The sequence below is a fragment of the Phalacrocorax carbo genome, chromosome 1 (assembly GCF_963921805.1).
Source record: "Phalacrocorax carbo chromosome 1, bPhaCar2.1, whole genome shotgun sequence".
NCBI classification, from domain to species: domain Eukaryota; kingdom Metazoa; phylum Chordata; class Aves; order Suliformes; family Phalacrocoracidae; genus Phalacrocorax; species Phalacrocorax carbo.
The window spans coordinates 194023364-194046691 of NC_087513.1; the positions used below are offsets into that span (position 1 = coordinate 194023364).

At 37.5% G+C, this 23328-nt stretch overlaps 1 long non-coding RNA gene across 5 annotated transcripts in view; it reads left to right on the forward strand.

Annotated features, from left to right (window-relative positions):
- The window catches only part of LOC135311534 (uncharacterized), a 23941-nt gene extending 1649 nt beyond the window's left edge, over positions 1–22292 (forward strand). For 2 of the 5 annotated variants that reach the window (XR_010371172.1, XR_010371174.1), the window contains exons 3-5: positions 740–9993; positions 11876–11968; positions 19931–22292. This is a non-coding gene — a long non-coding RNA (uncharacterized LOC135311534). Of the gene's footprint in view, positions 1–739; positions 9994–11875; positions 11969–18890; positions 19082–19930 lie in introns of all 5 variants that reach the window. The other 3 variants (XR_010371175.1, XR_010371173.1, XR_010371176.1) reach the window with 3 other exon arrangements.
- The last annotated feature ends 1036 nt before the right edge of the window (positions 22293–23328 follow it).

Consider the following 23328-nt stretch of genomic DNA (forward strand, 5'->3'; position numbering starts at 1 on the left):
GTTTGCATTGTAGGTGTAGTTTTTACTTTTCCCAAGGGTGACTAGTGTTCATTGTTTTGGACTTCCACCAAGCATAAGCTCTGTTTCAAGTGTATACTGCCTAACAGCTGATGTGGTAAAAGGTGTTTGTTTGTGTGTGTTTGTGCTCTGGAATGATTAAGTAGATGTTTTTCCTGCTTGTTAGCATGGACTGGCTTTGAAAAAGCTTCTGTATAGATTCTAGTTCTCTGATCAGTTAGGATTCATAACTTGATGCTGTTAAGATTTTTAAAGCTACCTAACGTCTCCATTTTCTGTCTTGTCTTCCCCCTTTATGCCTCCCCTCCCCCCAGCTTTTTTGGTAAGTTATGTTATATTTGGGGACAGAGTTTTTAATAGGGTCTGTTGCAATAGGACAAGGGTTAATGTTTTTAAACTAATAGAGGATAGATTCAGACTAGATGTAAGGAAGAAATTTTTTTTACAATGAGGGTGGTGAAACACTGGAACAGGTTGCCCAGAGAGGTGGTAGATGCCCCATCCCTGGAAACATTCAAGGTCAGGTTGGATGGGGCTCTGAGCAACCTGATCTAGTTGAAGATGTCCCTGCTCACTGCAGGGGGGTTGGACTAGATGACCTTTAAAGGTCTCTTCCAACCCAAACCATTCTGTGATTTCAGGTGTTTTCTATATACTGTTAAGTACTACAGTATAATTTACTGGTATTCCTCTTTTTTTTTTTTTTTTTCCTGACATTCAGATTGAATAAAGGAAAGCTTGGACCAAAAAAAGAATCCAGACCTGAGTTTTCCCATGTGCTTGAGGAAGAGAGAATGTATGTTGGCAAGGAAAAGAAACTGGGGTTTTTAATCTCACAGTACAATAGAACTTCATTGGCATGAACAAAACAGTCCTAAAGTAATAATTGCTACATGATGCAAACTCCAGAGTCACCAGGAACTGTTTTGGGTGTTCCAGATATGGTCTGGTAATGACTTTGGGGTCTATTTAGACTGCTATTTGCTAAAACATTGTTTTGTCTGGCATGTTGTGTCAGTTTGACTAGATTTAGTTTAGGTTTAACTAACATTGTATGAGCACATGGCTTATTCCTGGTTTTATTAACTTCTGTCTTTACCTTTTTAAACTTTTTTCTTAACATAGGAAGAGTAGAAGGCTTTTCTGATACAATTTTTGAAGTTGCTTTGGTTCAGGCAAGTGAACATACGTATGTGATTTAACTTTCTGAATCAGGATATCCCCTTGTTGCAGTCTGTTTTCAAGCATAATTTGCCAACTTTGTGATTAAATTGACAGTAAAGACTTTAAAACAGTTTAAGTATTAATTTTAATTTGTTATAATATTTCTAAAAGGTGTATCTGGAATGGGCACTTTCCACGACTGAAGCCTCTTGACATGTACGTTGAGCATGTAATGTAACAGGCAAAACACTCTCTTATTTTTCTGTTAGCATGTTCAGATACAGAGGAGAAAAATTTGTCATGTAGAGGCCCCCCCACCCCCCAAGGTGAACTCTAAAATGAGTGTTGTTCAAGGCTTGATATATATGTTGTTTTCAAAGATTAACATATCTGTACCAGGAATCATTAACTGGAAAATAATTACAAATGTTGGGGAAATAATATTCAGGGCATATATTTAGAAGATTGTACTCAGGATGAGAACATATGCTATTCATGTGTGTCTTCTAAAAATATTTTCACATGCAAATTTACACAGCCGTTGGCTGCTTACTTATAACCAGATTGTCACTGCGTGATGGTCCCTGAGAAACTGAATATGGAGTGGGAGGTACCAACCGAAAACTTGTACTCTCAAGGTTTTGTTTCTCAGATTTTATGTTTACTTGGCATTCCTCCTTCTTTTTCCAAAAACTAATAAAAGAACATTAAAGTTTAAACTCGCAAAGTGCCATTCTTGGAAATGTAAGAAGACAACAGTAACTGATTAATTAGATGTATACTTCTTTTTCTGTTTAATGCTTAAATATGTTACTAATGTTCTGTTGTTGAATATATACCACAAGAAAGCTTACAGTCACAATAATCTCAATTTTGATAATTTTGTGTATATGAAGTCAAGATTACTGTGATTGTAAACTTGCTTGCATTTCAGAACTAATTTTAAGTATACAAACTACTAACATTACTGATTTTAATGTGTACATAGAGTATCCTTCAGCTGTTGCATCATAGTGTTTCAGCCAGAGGGAGATCTTTTTTGAGACAGAGGATATAAAATCAGTAGCTAAAACATGAGGCCAGGTTCTTTTTTTGTCAACTGCTACCTGTTTAAATCTTTTTTTTCTTGAGTAAAAACCTCTTACAAGCTTTTTTTATTACTTCCCCCGCCTCGTACTTTTCAAAATAAATGCTACAGTGTTTCCTTATTATGGTATCAGTAGCCTTGCCAGAGCAGGATAAATCTATTCTCTGCTCTGAGTAAAAGGTAGACTTTTTTTTTTTAGCTTGGGTCTTAAAAGTGGCTCCCGTTTTGTCATCCTCAACAGGCGCACCATCTTTGCTCTGTAGCAAAGCGAGAAACTGAACGCTTGAGGCCTGACGCAGTGTTCTCAGAAATCATTGCAAAGTTTTCCATTTGGGAGTTCCAGCTGGCCTTCAAAATACTTTTTCCTAATTTTCATTCTATTCTTTTGAGTTATTTTACCTCCCTGTCCTACAGCCTGTAGGCTTCTGACTCCATTCTAGTAGGGAACAATAGCCAAAACTTAGTAGCTTTGGGGTTTTCAGAGATGAATTGTTTTCAGGAATATTTCTAGTGGGAAAGTATTGATGATGAAATGTAGCTTCAGAAACCCAAGTAAAGATGGGTGATGTTTGGTATAATCACAGTCGCTGTGTTGTGCGCTTCTGTCCTTTGGATTCTTCCAGTAGTTAGGTTACATTCTGTGGCATCATGGCATTGCATTGCTACTCGTAGTGCAAGTCAGCGTAAATAGAAAATACCTTTTAATGTTGATGAAATAAATTGAATGGAACCCCACATGAGATAATATACCAACAGTCAAACAAAATTCATGTCTCTGCAAGGGTAAAGATCTTGGCTAGCTTGGTTATGACGGTAACGACTTTAAAAACTGATGTGGAAGTTTGGAGACTTATTAGTTAAATGACATACAATATAAAAAGGATTAGAGCAAGCAAAGTGTTTTTGAAATTAAGTGAACCAATCATGGATAGTATTTGATGCTCAGATATGGTACGTTGGTTTCTGGTCTCATACTATTATTTTTTTTTAATTGGTGTTGCTCTTTAAAGGCAGGTTATATTTGACTCTCCTTTTTCTTTGGCTTTTATACTGACTTTCTGTTCTTCTGCATGGAGGTCCAAGATTTCTAAGGAGTTTTTTTTTTCTTAGTTGTGATTATAGTTTTAAGTGATTGAGTTACAGCAGAATTCAAAGACATTTTATCAGTAAGGTGGTTCATTAGGTTTTATTTTCAGCAATAGCAGCTGAAGGCAGCATTTTATAGGACTTAGGAAAATTGGGATGACATAAAATGTGCTGTTTCTCTTTTGTGTGTATTTGTAAAAGGGAAATCAACTCCAAATTATGTCTATGCAAGTATACAATATTTGATGTAACACATGACTCTTTAAAAAAAGGATCTAATTGTTTCATTCTGTTTTCAAAGTAACTTTGAAGGCTGGCTGTTCTGTTTTCCTGAAAATAGGCAGTAATCAAGCATATTAATTAAAGTTGAACACCTTGTGACTCTTGGAAAAAGTTTCTAAATATCTTGCCTGCAGAACTTGGTTCAGAAGTTAGTGGAACACAGAATATTGAGTAACTCATTCGCTGTCCAATAAATTAACCGGTTCTTGTTACGCTCTATAACATGCCTTAAGACATTTTTCATGTATTCCAGTTTCTGGTACTTTCACAAGGAAGGACTCTCTTCAAGTAAACTGATTCTGTGTTGGTAAGATGGCAATCCATACTGAGGAAGAAAGAGCAATGATGTATTTCGTGAAAAGTTTGAAAGTGACAGATTATCCATTCTTATCCAGTTAAATTTATACTGACATATTGTTACACATCCATTAGAGAGTTTTCCATCCAGCACTTAACAGGTACTTGAGCTAAATTTTATCACAATTTTCTTGTGATCCTTTTCTTATTTAGCCTTGGATTTTTCTGCCTTCTACAATCCTGTTTAGGAAAACATCCTGTGTAAGGGTGCTAGCATTGTTACAGCCGCTGGCACAGTACATGAGCAGAGGCTCCAGTTGCTGGCATCTCTTTCTAATAAGAAAGATTTATGCTTGTTCTGAAGAGTTTAAAAATGCCTGTCGTCTCTTGTCTTTCTCGAATTGCCAACATATTGCATGCTTCCCTGATTTTTCATAGAATTGTGTGAGTCTAGATAGTTTGTTAAACTTGGTGGGACTAATTCTGTGTGAACTTAAAGCCTTTGGAAAATCTTTCCTGTTTTTGAATTATCCTTTGGTGGTTTTTTAATGTCTGAAAATGTAGTATCAAGTTTGATGTTAATGTGTATTTGTGAAACAACTAGTCAATCTGATGGTATGAATTAATTCCTTAGGCAGGGTTAATCAAAGACAATTATTCGTCTTTATGAAGTGTAGGACATAAATATTTTTACATGTCAATTTTTATTTTGTGGTGGTACTGGAAGGTCACATCATGATTGAATTTTGTTATGCTGGTTGCTGTAAGAATACATGTGGTTCTTCACCCTCAGAGAGCCAACATTTTGGGCCTGGAGACTGTTATCCTTCTCTAAATAAATAAATACATAAATAAATGCTTGGGTTTTTTAAAATCCCCAAACTGTTTGTAGAGCACTTTTTCTATAATTCTTAGGTCCTGTGTTGGCAGGGCATGTAGGGAGTGGTGGAGGGATTATGGTGGTGACAAAGAAACTATTACTTTTTTTTTCCCTGGAGCTGAAAATATTGATAGTTCAACTTCTAGCTGAAACCATATATTACTACCTTCTTTTTTGCTGATGTAAATTTATCATCCCTCTCTCTCGTGTGTTGCAACCTAATGGCCTGTTTAATGCATCTAAATGTATGTCCTCTTCCCTGTCAATCTCTCAACCTTTCTTTATACTTTAAAATTAAAGATAACATGTTCAAAAGCTGTGATAATGTTCAGTAATTGTTCTACATAAAGCATAATTTCTACTTTTGCCTTTAGAACAGAAGGGAATGGCTGTAATTGTCCTTTTCAGTCTGATAGTGCTTTTTTCCTTATATCAGAAATGTTAGTAACTAGCCATACCGGTAATATTCATATAACCTGTAGTGTGTTAATGCAGAAGTTTTTGAGATGTGCTGATGCCATGTCATTTGTATATAGACATCATTCTGTATACAATACAGTATAACTGACCCTCAAAAGTAATTTTTCTTCATTTTTCTTCATAGTTGTCAGGAAAGTAGTTTTGCACCTTGGTCAAAACTCAAAACCGACCATCTGCTTTTTGTATGGCAGCAGCACCTATCAAGGTTTGGATGTAACGGTCCTTGTAAGATATCACGAGAGCATCTCCTTGCAATTTGTTCACTCTTCCCTCAGACAAGGCGCCAGGACAGTGACTTGTTATTTGGTAGACAGGTATGGAGCTTCCTGTCTCAGCTAGACTGGCTAATGCTATACAAGGTTCCACAAATGTGGAAATGCAGTTAGTTTTGTTGCAAACAGATATTGTTTAGTAAAAATTTACTTTCTAAAACACAAAAGCAATATACTTTGGTGTTGGAAAGGCACTTAAATATTTCGTAGAATTGATTTATTTAGCTTTACTAATCTGAAAAATATTAACATTTTCTTAAGAAAAATTTCCACATTAGATATCTTTATTTTATAGTTTTCTGGTGAAGATCTGCCTGATCTCTCATTTTTGCCTTTAAAATTGCTTCCTTGATTCCTGTCTCTTGCTGCTTCCTACCTGCATCTTTCAACCACTCCTGTTCATGACTGTGTAGTTGATGCATGTGCACCATCATGTGACCCAACTTCAGCCAGTGATATACTGGCGGGGAAGTTTGTCGAGAGGTCTAAATTTAACTCTTTTTTTGGATAATTAAGGGTAACATTCTTGGAGTATCCTGTACTTTAAGAGCTAGTATATCAGGTCAAATAGCGATAGGCCCTCTATGCAACCTAGCATACGCCTGTGGCTTTAATGAATGCTTTGGGAAAGCATGGAAATAATGCCTGGAACTGTAGAATTTAAAAGGCTTTCAGTGTGTTTAAAAATGCGTTTCAGATAGGCCTAAAAGCAAGGTTATCAAAGCTGTTAAAGTAAATTCTTTTTATATATCCTGCTGCTGTTTATTTCTTGTTGCTGTTGTTAACACTTAAAGAGCATTTTTATGGTTTACAGTAAAGTGTGCACAGTAAGCAAAAATGACCATGAAATTCTAACAAAGGAACAAAGTGAATCAAAATATTGTGTTCTCTTTCAATTGTATTAAACTTAAGTTGTATTAGTATCTGAAGTTATTTACAATAGCAGGTAATAAATGTTTAAATAAAATCATTATTTAGAAGGTGAGTTTTTCTTTCCTCTGAGTTATTGTGGCAGAGTTCATATATTACCACACAGCATAGATAAACTGTTATGGTATTTCATGCTTCAGAACCAAGGGATGTTACTGAATTAATATAAGCCAAGTTTATTTTGCGATTCAGCTTGTTTTGTTGGGTAATCAGGGTTTTATAAAACATTTCAAGTTTTTTTTGTTTTACATTTGGATTGTTTCAGTGATTTATTTTTTTTTTAATTAGCAATGCTGTGCTGTACCATATTAAATCACTTCTTCACGCATGAAAGAAAAGGTGTAAACTTGAATACAAATTCCAAACGGAGATCCTTACCAGAGCAAAATTAGAAGAACAAAATAAAACCGCAATACTAAAGCAGAGGCTCTCAAACTTACTCTGCTCATGTTTGATCACTGGCACTGATAATTAAAGACTGTTGGGGCTATGATGTTAATTTCCCTGGTTTTATAGGTATCTCTTGGAGTAGGACCTCTATCCTATGTTCATCAACCTGTGAAACACCTGAAACCAGGACGCAACTCTGCTTCCTGCCTCGCTTACTAGTTTATCAGCCTCCACTTCAATATGTCCTGTTCTCATATACCTAAATCTACTCGTGTACAGCAGCCCCAAACTTCCAAAACTGCTCTCAAAATAGTGCTCGCTAAAAAGATGTTTAAAGTGAAATGAAGGTGTGATACTGGGTACAGGGGTAGCTGGGAAGTACTGTAATGTGCTATGCTTGGGAATGATGTATGACAAGTAACTGGTCCCACAAACCCTTCTGCAGATAAGTAATCCTATCAAAGGCAGTTGAGTGCATTTGATTAAGGATTACATGTGATTAGTGGTCTGCAAGGCTAAGAGTGCGACCCGTATCATTAATGAGTATTCACATATCAATGCTTCTTTGAGCAGGAGGTTGAACCTCTGAGGTCTGTTCCAACTAGAATGATTTTATTATTATCAGACTTGTATTATGCAAATAGATATTTCACTTATAAAAAACATATTAATTGAATTAGGTAAACCCTAGGAAATTGTTACGGTTATTTTACCTATTGCATCATGTTGTAGCATGGAGTTGCAAATTTGACCCAAGTGTAAGATTTAAAACAGTAAGAGAAATAACACCCATGACTTTTTGTCTGTTGCATTGAATTCCTTGTATACAGTTTTATATCCGATTGAATTCCTTGTGTAGGAATCCCTTCCTAGCATACACTTAACTTGATTCCAATTCTGGAACTAGTCCAGAGTAGAGTGCCTGAATATTTGATGCTTTATGTGTGGTTGAGCTGTGTGAATGGTCTTAAGCTTACTCTGCCTATTTCAGGTACTGCTAGCACTGAGCTAGGAAGGAGCCGAGTGATTTCTTTATGCTACTTTTCACCACAAAGTTGTTGTGGACATTTTATTCTTTCCAGATAATGTTGATGAGACATTATTTGCTTATTGGATTAGAGAATCAAAAGATTGAGTGCTAGAATAAAGTGCTAAAGACCCCTAAGTCACGAGGACTCGATGCGATTCATTCATTCAGTGGTTCTAAAGGATGAAGCGGCTGATGTGCTAAGAAGAGTGCATTTCATTAGGCTGAGAAGCTGTGCCAGAAGACCAGAAGCTATCAAGTGTTGTACGTACTGTACTTCTAAACTGAAAGCAAGGAGCAGATCTGGAATTTGCAGGCCAAGGATTCATATTTTAATGCTATGTAAGTAGATTTGAATATTGAATGGATAGTCAAGTCGTTCTGTGAGCACAAGGCCTAAGAGCACCTAGCTTCCTATGCAGTTGTATTTTAGATGTAATGAAAAGTAGCAGCTGTAGCTGGGGTATTTATAACGTGAGTCTGCTACGTATGTGCTTGTTTTCTAATAACATGGGCATATGCTGCAGCCTCTCCTTCAGTTTGGGCAGTTTATGGGTTGGTCTTCTCTATCCATCAGCCCAGTACTTGGACTTCTGAAGTCTCTGAATTCTTATTAAACTGCAAATGACTTTTGAATTTTCATTTTTGACAAAACTGTTTGAAATCAGGAAGTGGATTCAAAAGTTAGAAAGGGTCAGGCATAACCTAGGCATTCACATTAAACAGCATTAATCTCTCTGTCTTTGGTTGTCTAAACAATGACCTCAGTTGGTTCTGTCATTAGTGGAAGAGAGATGCACCCATATATACATTTGTATGCATAGTTGGTCCCACCTTCTGAAATTCTGAAATTTACAACGTATGGCCTCTGGCAGGAAACTGTAACCCAAGCAATTTTGGTGTCGTCCTACAGGCACTGATTCTTGGTGCAGTTGTGGGGATGGTGAGCTGTGATGCAGAGATGGAAAGGAAAGATAAAGTAGTCCAAGAATACCCTATGCTGCTTTCAGTAGCAAAGCTGTGATCTACCTTGAAATTTACAGTAGTTTCTGAAGTGCTGACATTTGTAGTGGCAATTAGCTGTGTGCTCGTTTCTTCATTTTTCCCTCCTGTTGTATTAGCACAGTCATTTGTGTCATCATGCATTGACTTGGATCAGAAGATTGATCCTGACTTCAAGAGGAGTCTATGACAATCCGCAATTTTTAGCCCAAGCTAGTTCCTCGGTATGGTACATTGAGTGGCTCCACCAGCAGGTACATCTGCACAAGGATGAGAATTAGCAGCAGGAGGGTCATCTGTCATGTCTGAACTGGCACTCTTACCAAAATACATGTTCATCAAATTATGCTTCTAGAATCTGTCTTGGAAGTCATTAATCTTGTCCTCAAATAAGCATCCAAAGCAACAAACATTCTGTAAAATCAGAGAAAATTGTGGGGAACTCGAGGGCAATCTTCTACGGCTGGATATATTAGCATAACAACGGTAGATGTCATTCAGTAGCTGCAGTCACAGAATAATTCACAGTGCAAGGCATAACTTGAACTACTTGAAAATTCTAAATTACAAGTAAATGTTCTGCAAAAATACATGTATCATTCTAGATGCCCTGGTGAAAACTTCTTTGTAGTGTGCCCACTGTAAAAGAAACAGCCCTAAAATTTATTGAAATTGTGTTCCACAGCAGTGTTAAATGGAAGTTCTTTACCTGGATGTTTCTGCTCAAATGAACTGTCCATCTGGTTTAATTAAGCCATTTATTCTCACTTTATCAATCAGTGCATATACATATCCTCTACGTGTTTTTAAATGTTATTGATAAATAACAAGTCCTTGAAAACTAAGTAAAGTATTTTCAGGAGAGTTTACACAAAATAAAGCCTCCGTATTTCTTGCTTTCAGTTCAATTTCTTCAGGTTATCTGTAAATTTTCAATAATGGCAATACCTTCATTCTGCCATTTGGAGGAGCCTGTGCCACAGAATAATGATCGGAGGAAAGCTCACTTATTTGCAAGGAAGAGTCTTCATTTGGGAAATAGTACCGATGTAGCTAAGAGGTGCTTTGTCAAGTTCAGGTAAGTGCTTTTTCTTTTTTAATTTTTTTTAAATTTATACTTATTTGGGTTTTGGTAGGCTGGCATTTCATTTAAATTAGCAAACATGCAGTGTCATGTCAGAGCCTGCCAGCCTTTGTGTTGGTCATTTAACACGTAAAATATGGTGAAATGAAAAGGCACATGCAGTAGCACACATACTTATGAGATGCATGGAGGGAAATTGTTGTCTAGAAAATTATTTTAGCATAATTTATTATCTCTGGAGTAGCTGTTGCGGATAGAGATTATGATGATCATTATGACATAATTCCCTTTTGCTACAAGTTCCTTTTCAGAGTTTTCTTATGTGGTGCTTTATTTTCTGAATTCAGTATTTTGCTAAGCCAGAGTTGTTGCTTTGGAAGTAAGTGTAAATAACTAAGTCTCAGATCATTGAAGGGAAATAAAAAGGAAGTAATGGTCAGGTTTTCACAGCTTGGAGTACCTTTAAATTTTCTATTGAAAACAATCAGCTTTTGAATTTTCTGCCAGTCAGAATTTTTTTCTAAAATGGATCCTTAAATCTTGGCATGGTAACACTGGATCAGGATTTAATTTTAGATGAATGGTTACTGTATGTTGTGTTTGTTTTTTCTAGACATCCAGTTATTTTTATAACATAATGACTTCACAGCAGAAGTTGGTTTATAGTCTTATTCTGCATGGGAACTGTATGCAATGTACATTCAATAAGAAGTGTTAGCAGTAGAATAATAAAACAATTATGAATATTTAAACAGGTACTTTAATTTCTTTTCCTGTGTTCTCATTGCAAACTGTGGAGGTTCCATCACTGGCTATGGGTTTGGTGTTTCAACCAGCAATCAAACAAGTGATAATTTAGAGAGAGGAAAAAAAAAAACAACAACCAAAACCCCAACCAAATAGCTTCTTACCAGAAAGGCAGAGGACAGTTTGTCAGCCTGTTCAGTGGTGCACACAAATCTAGGACCTTTTTATGTTACCTGTCTGCTCTGTTGCTAAATTAATCATTTGCATATATAAAAATGTATCTTAATAGATGCATATGTGACTTGAGAAGCCTTAACAAAACCGTTTTTCTTGTTAAAAATCCTACAGAATTAAACGTACTAGATTTTTAAAATTTAATACTATCATATCTTTTGGGTCCAGAAACAGAGGCTCCTGTTCTGCACATTTTTGTGCACATGCTTAACTTAATACCAATCTCATCGTGGTACAGTACCGATTGTCACAAACTTCAGTGACGTAGAAAGAACAGTACTTTTTTAGTGTAAGCCTTTAGTCTCCTTATACTTAGAGAAAATATGAAGATACTATTTTAAGTAAAAGTTTTATAAATTTAATGGATAACTAAAAATTATAAACTAGTTAAGAAAAGTTTTTGAACTGTTAGTAGGGTATTTCAAACAGGGACAGCACCAGTGAAAATGAGGCTGTTGCTTCAGTGAGGTTCTAAAAGTTGAAATGCATTTAAATGAAATAATCACAAAAGATAATTCATTCTGGAGATACTTCTTAATTTTTCTGGTTTTATTTTGCACTATGAATGCAATTAATAGTGTCCACCACATACTAATTTTTTAAATGCTTTTTTATAAATGCTACAAAATTATAAAAACTGAGGGCTTGATGCATCTGACTTTATTTTTAGTATATTTAAAGAACAATATTCTTAAGCTTAATAGGTTTTCCTTTTGGTGAGAATGGCTTCTGGCAGTACATGAAGTCAAACTGTTATTGAACACAGTTCCACAGAACCCAAAGTGGGACAAGAGTAAAACATAAAGCAAGTTCATTATTATACAATAGTAATGCTTATGATGTCTATAATATGGATATTGAGAGCATCAAGTGTATTTTCTTCTGAATCTTTCAGCAGAACTATTATTGTTCCTAGCACAACCTCCCGTACATGGACAAAATTGGGTTTTCCTCAAAGAACAGAGTCCTGTATCTGAAGAGTATGAAGGTAAGGTATTTGAGATTATATTATTTTGGTGAGCAGTTAAAAGTAATTTCAATGACTTGTAATGCACACAAATATATAAAAATACTTCATTTATCATGTATCAAGCAGGCTCAAATGGTTTATATCAGTTTCTGTTTGTTGTTTTTCCTTTTTATCTCATGGGTGGAATTTCTGAAAGTATTCAGCTCTGCTTTCTAAATGTGTTTTCCCTGAAATCAACGAGCTGATCTGAGTGGGAATAAAGGTTGGTTTATCTTTAGTGAGACAAAGTGAAGTCATCACTAAGTGATTTTGAAATCCCATCCTTGAAATACTAGGTCTTTGACATTCAGTGGGATGAGAATCTCAGAACAGACTGACTACTGGGGTCTCCCAAGCTACAGTTCAGACAAATAACTTCTTTGGAGGAGGAACTTAAAGGTTTCTCCTTTTTTAAATTATGATAATTAAGTAGCAGAGGGTGCAACTTAAACTATAAATATTAATGTTTGCATTTAAAATAGATATGCCTATATTTGTGAGAGGATTTGTTAGTTACAGTTTGAGCATTATATAGTTATCTAACATTTCATCAGTACTGTTTCTAAAGACTATTTCTTTACTGGCACAGAACATGAATGTCTAGTTCTATTCCCAGCCACATTTTTATCTTATTTTCCAACATGTAGCTATGAGTGTTTAGCTAGTTCAGCTACTGCAATTTCCATTTTGCAAAGACAGAGATGTCTTTTGGTAATGCATGCATAATTTAGAAGTAACAGCTTCTATATTGGAGTAAGCGTTAGGGGCTCTGTTCAGATCATGGGATTAACTTGGTTTGTTTCCTGCTCCAGCTGGTCCCCACTTTCTCCAGGGAAAGGGTAGCTCAGTTGTTTCTGTTGCAACAGCCCAATGCAGTTTGTAACCTAGAGCCTTAAAGTCACCCGGAACTGGTGCTGCTTTACTTGTATTTGTGCTCTTGGAAAGTACAGTGGTGCAGCAGGTACTGCTGCCTCAGTAGTGGAGGCAGGAAACTTGGCAAGGAACAGGGTGCACAATGGGAACGGGAACTCTTATGGCCACCTCCAGTAATCTGTCCTAGTCTATCACCCAGGGTCCTCTTTCACTCTCTGTTTTTGTGGGGAAGGTGGAAAATAGTTCTGTAATTGGTAGAAAAAGAGCCAGAAGTTTTCATATTCAAAAAGCAAAAAGTTTTTCTTCTTGCCGTGGTTTAACCTGGCAGGCAGTTAAACACCACACAGCCGTTCATTCACTCCCCCCTTAGTGGGATGCGGGAGAGAATGAGAAAAAAGATAAAGCTCATAGGCTGAGATAAAGACAATTTAATAGGACAGAAAAGGAAGAGAAAATAATAATAATGATAAAAGGTTATACAAAACAAGTGATGCACGACGCAATCGCTCACTACCTGCTGACTGGTGCCCAGCCAGTTCCCGAGTAGCAGCCATGCCCCCCTGCCAACTACCCCCAGTTGTTGTTCAGCATGATGTCCTATGCCATGGAATATCCCTTTGGCCAGTTGGGGTCAGCTGTCCTGGCTGTGCCCTCTCCCAGCTTCTTGTGCACCTCCAGCCTCCTCACCAGCAGGGCAGTATGAGAAGCAGAAAAGTCCTGGACTTAATGTAAGCACTGCTCAGCAACAACTAAAACATCAGTGTGTTATCAGCATTATTCTTATCCTAAATCCAAAACACAGCACCATACCGGTTATTAGGAAGAAAATTAACTCTGTCCCAGACAAATCTAGGACAATTCTGCATGATAGTGTTTCAAAGAAAAAACATTAAAGCTTTGGGGACTTCTATTTTTAAGACTTACTTCCTTGACTTCTTCAAAAACAGAAAGACACTGTAAAAGATCAGTATTTTAAGATCAAGTCCAAGAATAAAAACAGTATTTTAAGAAAAAAGATTACAAGAAATCAAAGAAATACATGTATTGCCTTTTAAAAATATTTTAACTTCAACAAAAACCATTAACATCAATGAGATATTTAGGGTGTTCTATGTTCAGTTCTAGAGGCAGTATAGATTGTGAGAGAAATGGGTGCATCTGAAGTAGATCATCTGGTTTAAGGAAGTAAGCAACTATTCCTGCCAAGCAATTGGTTAAACAAAACTATGAAAATACAAGTGTTTTCGTAGTAGCTCTTTAAGTAAGTGGAAGAAATATCACATGCTTGTAGTAAGGTGCATGTTTCTTCAGGGGTGATGGAAAACACAGATTTTATTTTTTTTCTTCCCTAGACAATTTAGTAATCCCTGTAATTCTTGTCACGGTTATAGTAAACAATTGGGGACAAATTTCTGCACCTCTTGAATTTGTAAAGTTAAATAAAATCTGAGCAACAGTTACTAAGAGTTCTTGCTAATTAAAAAAAAAATCACATAGCATACAGCAGATTCAATCTTAGAGGAGTGACATCTTTTAAGAGACAGTTGACATTGCTGTAGGTAAGTATGTGCCATTAGAACTACAAATTAGAAGCATGGTATCTGAGCAATATATAAGCTGTGCACATACCTCTTTTTGTGCGTAGCACATTGCTGTATTAGTGTTATGGAATACCTGTGTTCCATTTCTCATCAGAACACAATCAGCTTCCTCTCCCCTGAGACTTGGGACTTGTGATCCAAGAATGGCTGAGAGAGGGCTTGTTGGCTATGAGAGCTGATCTTAAACCCTAAGATATTGCTGTATAGCTTAACAGGAGTGGATAACACCTAACAAACTATGCTGGGTTTGGTTTCCAGCATCATGATATTCTTTTTGAAAGCAGGCCCAGAAGTTTATTGTCTTGATTACCAACATCCAGCTTAAATGGTCCAAGCCTCTTGGCTCCTACCATTTTAATGTTGTCTTATTGAGCTGTTTGGTTACATTTTTGAGGGAGCAGAACTCTTCTGTGCCTTATCTGCAGTCTAGCTATGGGAGTTCCAGGGTCTTCCTAGAGAGGATCTCTCATTCCTGACGTGCTTACCAAGAACGGGTGCTGAAGCCTGTGTAGTGTCTTGAAGATTAACTTCATTATCCTACTGTGGAATGGGTAATAGAGTATGTTAGGTAGTACAGCTTCCTGGTTGCTTGGTTTAACAATACCCTATGGCTAGAACAGTTAGTCTGAATTACCATGTCTGTTCCAAAGATAGTAGAGGCTGCAGCACAGCACAAGGAAAGAACTACAGAGGAGTATTCTCTGGATCAAGAACAGGATACATTTCCTTGGATTACAGTCCAAGTTATGGAATACCATTTTACAGGATACAAATACTGTACTTGGTATCAAATAAGAACTCCAATCAGCACATCAGAGAGGGATAGTCAGTGACTTGAATTTCATTTTGTGAAGCACTGTGAATACAGCAGTCATTTAGAGACCTAGCTTTGGGACTCCAGATATTTCAAAAGGACAAGTGGTTCATTTGAAGACACTCTTAAATTAAGGGGCAAAATATTACAGTTTGTAGATTGATGAAGTGCCCTCTGCTTTGGTTTAGTTAAAGACCACAGTTGGAGACATATCTTTTTGCTAAGTTCTACCTGTTGTTTTCACGACTGCTTCTGGAATTGATTTGCTCTCTAGCTCATCGATGAATATGATCGTGATTCTTTAAGCAGTGTCTGTCTTGGCACAGCATTCTGCTTCTAAATGCCAGGTGATGAGGGTGTTTACTTCAGAATCTGACTTGTTTCTGCTACTGCTCTTTCTCTCCTCCTTTTTTAGAGACAGTGTCTTTCATTGCACCTCACTGTGGACTGAATTCCTACTGGACCATTTAATCCTGGGGACATCAGTTGTGTATGTTTCCACCTTACAGCCTTTTTTATCTTTAAAGTGCTCTGTTAACTATTTATAATGAGATATTTCTATACAGAGGTGTTATGTTTGTTTAACAAAATTTTCTGTATAAGTATGCCCTTCCTATTTATTTATAACAGGATACTACCGTTCCGAGGATTGTATTGTTGATTTTTATTTTCAATTTTTTTGTTCTTACTGAGGCTGACCAACTAGCAAACAAAAAACCCCAGCTTTTAAGTACCTCAGTTTACCACACAGATCCATCCCTAAGATTAGAACAAGTTATTAAAAATAGATATTTTACTTTAAAAAAAAAATATATATACACTAAAAAGCTGGTATGTCCTCTGCACTCGCCAGAATGATGTGGCAACCAAGAGAGAGCTTCCACAAAAACAAGCAGCCACCCTGGTCTCAGGCTGCGGGGCATGCCAGAGCCTTTCACTGGTGACGGAGGGCAGTAGTGAGAACAGCTGTGTGAGGTGTGACCAGGTGGACGATCTGCTCAGCTTGGTGGCAAAGCTATGACAGGAAGTAGAAAGGTTAAGGAGCATCAGGGAGGCTGAGAAAGAGATAGACTGGTGGAACCATGCTCTGCTGTCCCTGAGACATAATCAGGGACAGCCACCAGGAAAAAAAACAATATCAAGAGGATCCTGTATCCTCCCCCTGCCAAGCTGAAGGCAGTAGCTTAAAGGGAAGGAGTGAATGGAGGCAAGTCAACTCTTGGGGCGTCAGGTGAACCTCCTTACCCTCCTCACTTTCCCAGGTGCCTCTGTACAACAGGTATGAGGCTCTGGATGTGGAAAGCCAGTCAATGGGTGACAGTCTGTCTACACCAGAGGTGTCACCAAGGTCAGAAAGGCCTAGCCCCCGTATCATGACCACCTCCATGAGGCAAAAAAGATGGGATATAGTTGTAGGCGACTCCCTTCTGAGGGAACAGAGGGTTGAATATGCAGGTCCAGAGGAGGGCCACAAAAATGGTCAGAGGGGTGGAACACCTCTCCTCTGAAGAAAGGCTGAGAGAGTTGGGTTGTTTGGCCCGGAGAAGGGAAGGCTCTGGGAAGACCTTATTGCAGCCTTTTAGTACTTAAAGGGGGCTTATAAGAAAGATGGAGAGACTTTTTACCAGGGCCTGTAGTAACAGGCCAAGGTGCAACAGTTTTAAATTTAAAGAGGATAGGTTTAGAATGGTTGTAAGGAAGAAATTCTTTACGATGAGGGCATTGAGACACTGGGACAGGTTGCCCAGAGAGGTTGTAGATGCCCCATCCCTGGAAACATTCAAGGTGAGGCTGGACAGGACTTGGAGGAACCTGATCTAGTGGAAGGTGTCCCTGCTCACTGCAGGGGGGTTGGACTAGATGACCTCAAGAGGTCCCTTCCAACCCAAACCATTCTATGATTCTATGATATAACTATCAGTACTTTCTGTGTGCTAGCTAGGTTATGGTTGATACAGTCATTATTCTTAATGAAGCACATACAGTTCACCTTCGACAAGCAAGTCACTACTCTAGACACTTCACTTTATCCCAAGATTTCTGCAAGCAGGGGTCTTATTTTCAGGATAGAGGGAGACAGGGAGACAAAACCATGCCTATATGCTTCATACGGTTTTCTGAGTTTCAGAAACATAATTGATACATTTTCTAGATTCATACATTGTAACTTACACTTAAATGAATTACTGAACTTCTGTCCTGCATATATGCATTTATCTTGAGTCTGGTTTGGAAGGTATTGTAGAGTACGTCATAAGTAAGGATGAAAATGCATTCTTGTTTTATCAGGTGATTCTGGTGTTTTAACTCAGTTGTCTGGGAGACACCATTCATAGTGTCCTAAGGGGAACACACGGGTTAAGACTTCTCCCCCCAGCTCTTTTCTCTTTTAAGGAGTACTTGGGGATGTAAGTAAAGTTTGTTCCTGTAAAAGCAAAAAGATTATTTTAACAGTGCAGTCTGAATTTGCAGATGCTGTTTCAAACAACCAAATAAAGTATAGATAGTAGTGGAAATATTATTGTGCAGCTGAACTAAAGGGATTTTGCTGGTAACTATTTGCCTGTTATTGTCACTGGCAAGTCAGAGATAATTTCCAAAGCTGTAGTCTGGCTGAGGAGGAGTAATTGCTTTTATGTGTATTTTTCAAGCCAAAACATACACTTTGTTTTTACCAAGAATCAAAATTATCACAGCATTGTTGCTGTAAAAATTATGTTTAAAAGTATTATGAAAAGAATAGTGACACCTGAATGGCATACAGCAAATTCTTGTCAGCTGAACTCCTGACAGGATCTGGCAGAAATTCAAAGTCTGGTTTGTTTCTAGTAATTCCATTAACATTTCAAAAGTTGATGACATTCTGGGAATTACACAGAAGGGATAATTTTTTGAGTTAAGAATTAGTACTCTAAAGCTTTGCCTGCACTAGGAATATTGCAGCTACCTTGCAACAGGTAAATGGACTATATCTGAGACACTAAGTTCTCTGTCAGACGTTTTGCTACTTTATCTGTACTGGTATAATTACTGTAGCAGCTGTCTTTCCCCATAGTGTGAATAGAGCTGTATCAGTATAAAACTGATAAAATATTGGTAGCTTATTTCCGCATAGAAGGAAACAACCTCAGAGGGCTGGCCCAGTTCCAGAAGTTGTGTTTAATTATATTGCAGTTGCTATGCCTGTATAAGCTATTTGTATTGGAGACCTTATACTAGAAGAAAGTTACTTCATTCTAGTTTATTTGCCCTTATCCATAGAGCCCCATAAAAGGTAACGCCACTTCAGTTTCGTAGGTTTGATTTGCCTCTGTGTTCAAACTTGCCCTTCACACAGACTTATCTCCATCTATGCTAGAGGTTATAAACAATTAGTGTTTTGACAATAAAAATGCATCTTTTTTTCTGATATAAACCTAATCTATTCAGTTAATACTAGAACAAGTACAGTTTACTGTGAACAGTTAGAATATTTCCATCTGGCTGCATGCACCAGAGCCTATAGAGCAACCACCCCCTCCCTGTCCCCCCAAATCCTAGCTTAACTCTGTTGTTCACTATTGAACACCATGTTTAACATACTCCAACCAAACTTTCAACTGCTGTTTTATAGATCAGTGTCTTGCCTCACTCTTCTGCTGTGTACATGAATCTTGTCCAGTATGTATTACCTAAGAAAGAGTTAAAGTTGAAGTCAATATCAGAACTTGAATCACTTGCAAATAAGGATGATCTGCATGCGCTCATTCTATAAAGATAATGTTGAGCAGATTCAGATGATTCCTGTTTAAAACCCAGCTGCAGGTGAGGGAGATCTTGATCCCATATTCAAAGGTGGGGAGGGAGAGGGCATGATGGGGAAAAGACTGCAAATCAGTATAACCCTTCTGCTCTAAGCCTGGGAGCAATAAAGGACCTAGTCAGAGAGTAACTAGCAGGAACAGAAAGAGCAAAAGCCCAGGGACCTTTGACCATTCAGAGAACATTTGCTAGCTTTAATTAGCTGTTCTCTGTCCTATGCTCATTGACTGTTTGTTCCACTCTCTCTCCTTCTATCCTGTCTCTTTACTTCTGCTTCAATCCTGCTTACTTCATGTGCTTCCCCCACCCAATCTGCCCTCCTTACCCTCCTTCCGTTTTCTTTGCAAGGAAAAGCCACCCCCAAAATAGAACTACTGTTACATTTAGTACAATCATGCTGTTTGTGAACTTTTCCCCCCACACTGTCTTATCTGTTTAGACTGTTGGTTTTTGTATAATTGGGGACCTTTTACTGTCCTGTTTATGCACTGTCCAGCATAATGAAACTTCAGTTTTCATTAGTCCTTAGAAGACCTTAAATATGATTAAGAATAATATTCCTTTATCCTGCTTTCTTATAACAAATCACTTCTAGGCAAATTACTATCCTTAATGAGATGAGATATGCGAGATTTAACAGGATAAGAGGAACTTTGCTCTTGCAGTTTTTCTATAGGTGAACTAGTGATTTAAAAGTATAATGTTATAATTGTGGTTATATTACAGTCCAGCATACTATGATGAACATTTCAGAATGAATTTTATATTGACTATGTTTGCATTGCACTTGCAGTGGTTTGCAAATTGTTGGTTTGTTTTCCATGTTTTACAGTTTTTAAATTTGCTTTCTAGAAACCATTTTGGTAGGTGCGGGTTGCTTGTCAGAAATCTCTTCCAAAGCTTGACTGCAAAATGAGCAGGGTACTAATGATGGATATGAATGGATATCTTAAGAATAACAGTGGATATGGCATCTTTGAAAGCAGTGGATTCTGGTAAGAATTTGCATGTAATTTGTTAAATAGCACGTGATAGTTCTTAGTAAGCATGTTTGTATATCTCTCTGAAGGTTTGCCTGATCATTTAATGAAAATTTATTCTAAAATGTGAAAAGTGGGAGGATTGCTCTATATCATGCAGTATTTTAAATTCTGAAACAGTGTACAACAACTTTAGTTTACTTAGCAGTGACTTCTTGCACATAAAACCAGTTAAAGTATCTTTGTAGAAAAGTAAGTTATTTTACAGAAGTAGTTAGTGGCCACTTATGGCTCACTGTTAGCCTGTTTTTCTGAATATTTAGAACTAAATATTTTTGAACTGTCCTTTAAAAAAAACAGCTCAGAGCATACTCAGAGAATGTTATAAGTAACCTCTGGTGGCATATTTCACCACTACACATAGAACTGTTCTAACAGGCATTGCATCCAACTTTGCAGGAGATATGAAACGCTTATGTAATTATTGACAAATTACTCATAGCCGGAAACTTTTAATCCTCGTATAGGTTTAAAAAAAAAAGTATAATGGCAGCATGCTAAGTTACTGTACTGGTTCTACTTTGTTGGAAGTTTCACAGTATTTAAATAATGTACACAATTAGCAAATGGAAGTAGAAACACCATAGAAGTGGTACTCTAATTACAGGGTAGTAGAAGTGGTTCCTTTTAACTTGGTCTTTGAAATAGCTTAGGCCAACAACTCCTTAAGCAAAAATTCTTGTTTTCACCAAAACCAATTATGTTCTTATCAGTGTATACTGATACACTGAAATTCACAAATAATTTGGGCCTTTGTTTTTTCTTCCTACTCTCTGAATCCCACTGGTGGTTGGTATTGCAGTAGAACTGTTCTGATAACAGCTGGCAGTTCTTAAAGCTTCTTCTTAAAGGTATTTTGAGGTCCTGGGTACATATGCACTATGTAGAAATGAACAGCACAGCGATTTGAGCGTTCTTCTTATGAATTAGTTTCATAGCTGAAGTAGCTGTTCCAGCAGCATGCTACTTCTGGTGAAATTAGGATTTTAACAGACCTCAAGAACTCTTCATTTTCTCAAGCCATGCTAAAAGCTGTGGTGGCTCAAGAGCTGATTCACAAGCAGATTAGGCATTAATTGGATGGACGATGTCTGTCAGAGGGTTGGTGGTTAATGTCCGAGAGTAGTAACAGCATTCGATCCACTGTGTGCCTGTCAGAGCCCTTGGCCCCGTTGAGAGGCAAGGATAAGGAGCTCAGTTGCGTTGTGCTAACACAGATACCTCCTGTGGGCACCTGATGAGAACAGCAAAACTGTAGTTTACCCTGGGTAGGGAGGAATACCAGCCTGGCTGACAGAATCCAGTTGCACTGTACTCTGTTCCACAGCATAGACATGTGCCATAACTTAACTGGTACCTAAGGCAGCATTAATTAAAACAGACTACCCTCACTACGGTATTGGGAGAAGAAGTACGGAAAATGCCTGGTAGATGAATTCCTGAGAGATCTGTGGCCAGACTCCAAAGGCCTGATATAAACGCACAAGTTAGACCTGAAAAGATTAACCTAAGCAGCCTCCTCATTTGAAATTAGATTGGTATGGAAGTGACTAATAGTGAGTTCTATTTGATATCCCTTTCTGCAACACTCAGCTTCTCATTTTTACTTTCTAGGTGGGTGGGAGATAAAATCTGGCCTGCAAAGTGCTATGCACTCATTCCAGTGCCAAAATGCAAAACACATCAGCAACTATAATGTAAGGGCATACTAGGTTCCTCTAGCTGCACTGGACAAATAAATACCCATGCTAGATACATTAATATAAGCTTATAAATCTGCTTAGGTGTATTTATAAGTAGTTTTTTAAACTACTGTGCTTCTGTAGGCTATTGTAGTAACTTGGGATGAGGAAGTTAGGCTGCTCACACCTTTTTTTGCCGGGCTAATCTTTCACTCTGATTCATTGCATGGCAAGTGTTTGATTATTTATTTGATCTGTTTATATTTTAAACCAGCTTTTGGTGGGGGGAGGGAGGGGTGAGCTCTTAGTTTTAAAGCCCCTCAAATTCTAAGGACAATTTCAATCAAGAAAAAACTTGTTTGCCGTTTCCATGTCGCAGAGGTATCTTGCCTGTAGTCACAGTAGTTATAAAAATCAAGGATGGCATGTCTTTTTCTGTTGATCTTTCCTAAGGTGACTGTACTGACTAGTATTGTTTCAAATAAAACCAGTTAAAACAAGTGATTGACTTGTAAAAGAGTTGCCTGTCCTTTGGTGTTTAATTCTTCTTTTGCTAAATCATTTTTGTGATACTAACTTTATTTGTGACACTTTAGTAGGTGGAAGCCTGAGGGGGAAAATGTTATAGTTCTTTCAGAATTCATTAGTTTGTGGATGTTTTTGTTATGCTGTTTCCACTCTGAATGACTCATATGTTAAACGAACATGCCAGCCTGAAGGCATGCCCTCAGTGCTGCAGCCCACAGTGAAACTTGATGCCATTACATACAGAAGTGTGGAAGACACTCATACCCGTTCAAATCCTTGAGAAGTTTTGTGCACGTTGGACGTGTGCTATCAATTACTTTCTCAACGTACTCTCTTTTAAAAAGCCGTGTCTTACCATGTCTGACTGCTCTTTTTCACACCATTGATTTGCTGGGTTTGTAGGCTACGTCTGTCATGTGAGCCTAAGCTGGAACTGAGAAACAGTGATTTTTTGCTTTTATCAAGCGGCAGTTTCGGTGTATTCATTTTTGCACTATTTGATAGGAGACTATAGAAATATCTACTTTGTATTGCCACCTGTGTGTTTTTGTAATGATATAGACCGACTCAGAAATGCTTTTATTTGGGAAGGTGATAGCACAGATCTAATGCTCTCCATACTGTGAAAACGCTAATTAGAGTGAAGCAGTGGGCCTCTGGTTATTTTAGCTCTCCTTGAATTTTAGCTTTCTTACTGATTTAATTTTTCCTTGTTTAATAAAAATGTCAAAGACAAAACAGATTTACCTATTGACAGCATCACATGAATTGTCACCTATTACAGAATCTTCATACAGCAACACTGCAAGAAGCAGGTGTAAAACTGGCCTGGGGTTCCAGTCCTACATTTCTTTAATATCTGTAATATGGAGACAGACGTGCACTCACAGCAGAAGGGTGAGAGGAAGGGTTTTGAGAAGTAAGGGAAGTAAAATTTTTCTGATATTGTTTTAAATCTTTAGAATTTTTTTTTCCCATGTGCTATGTAGTAGTGTTAACT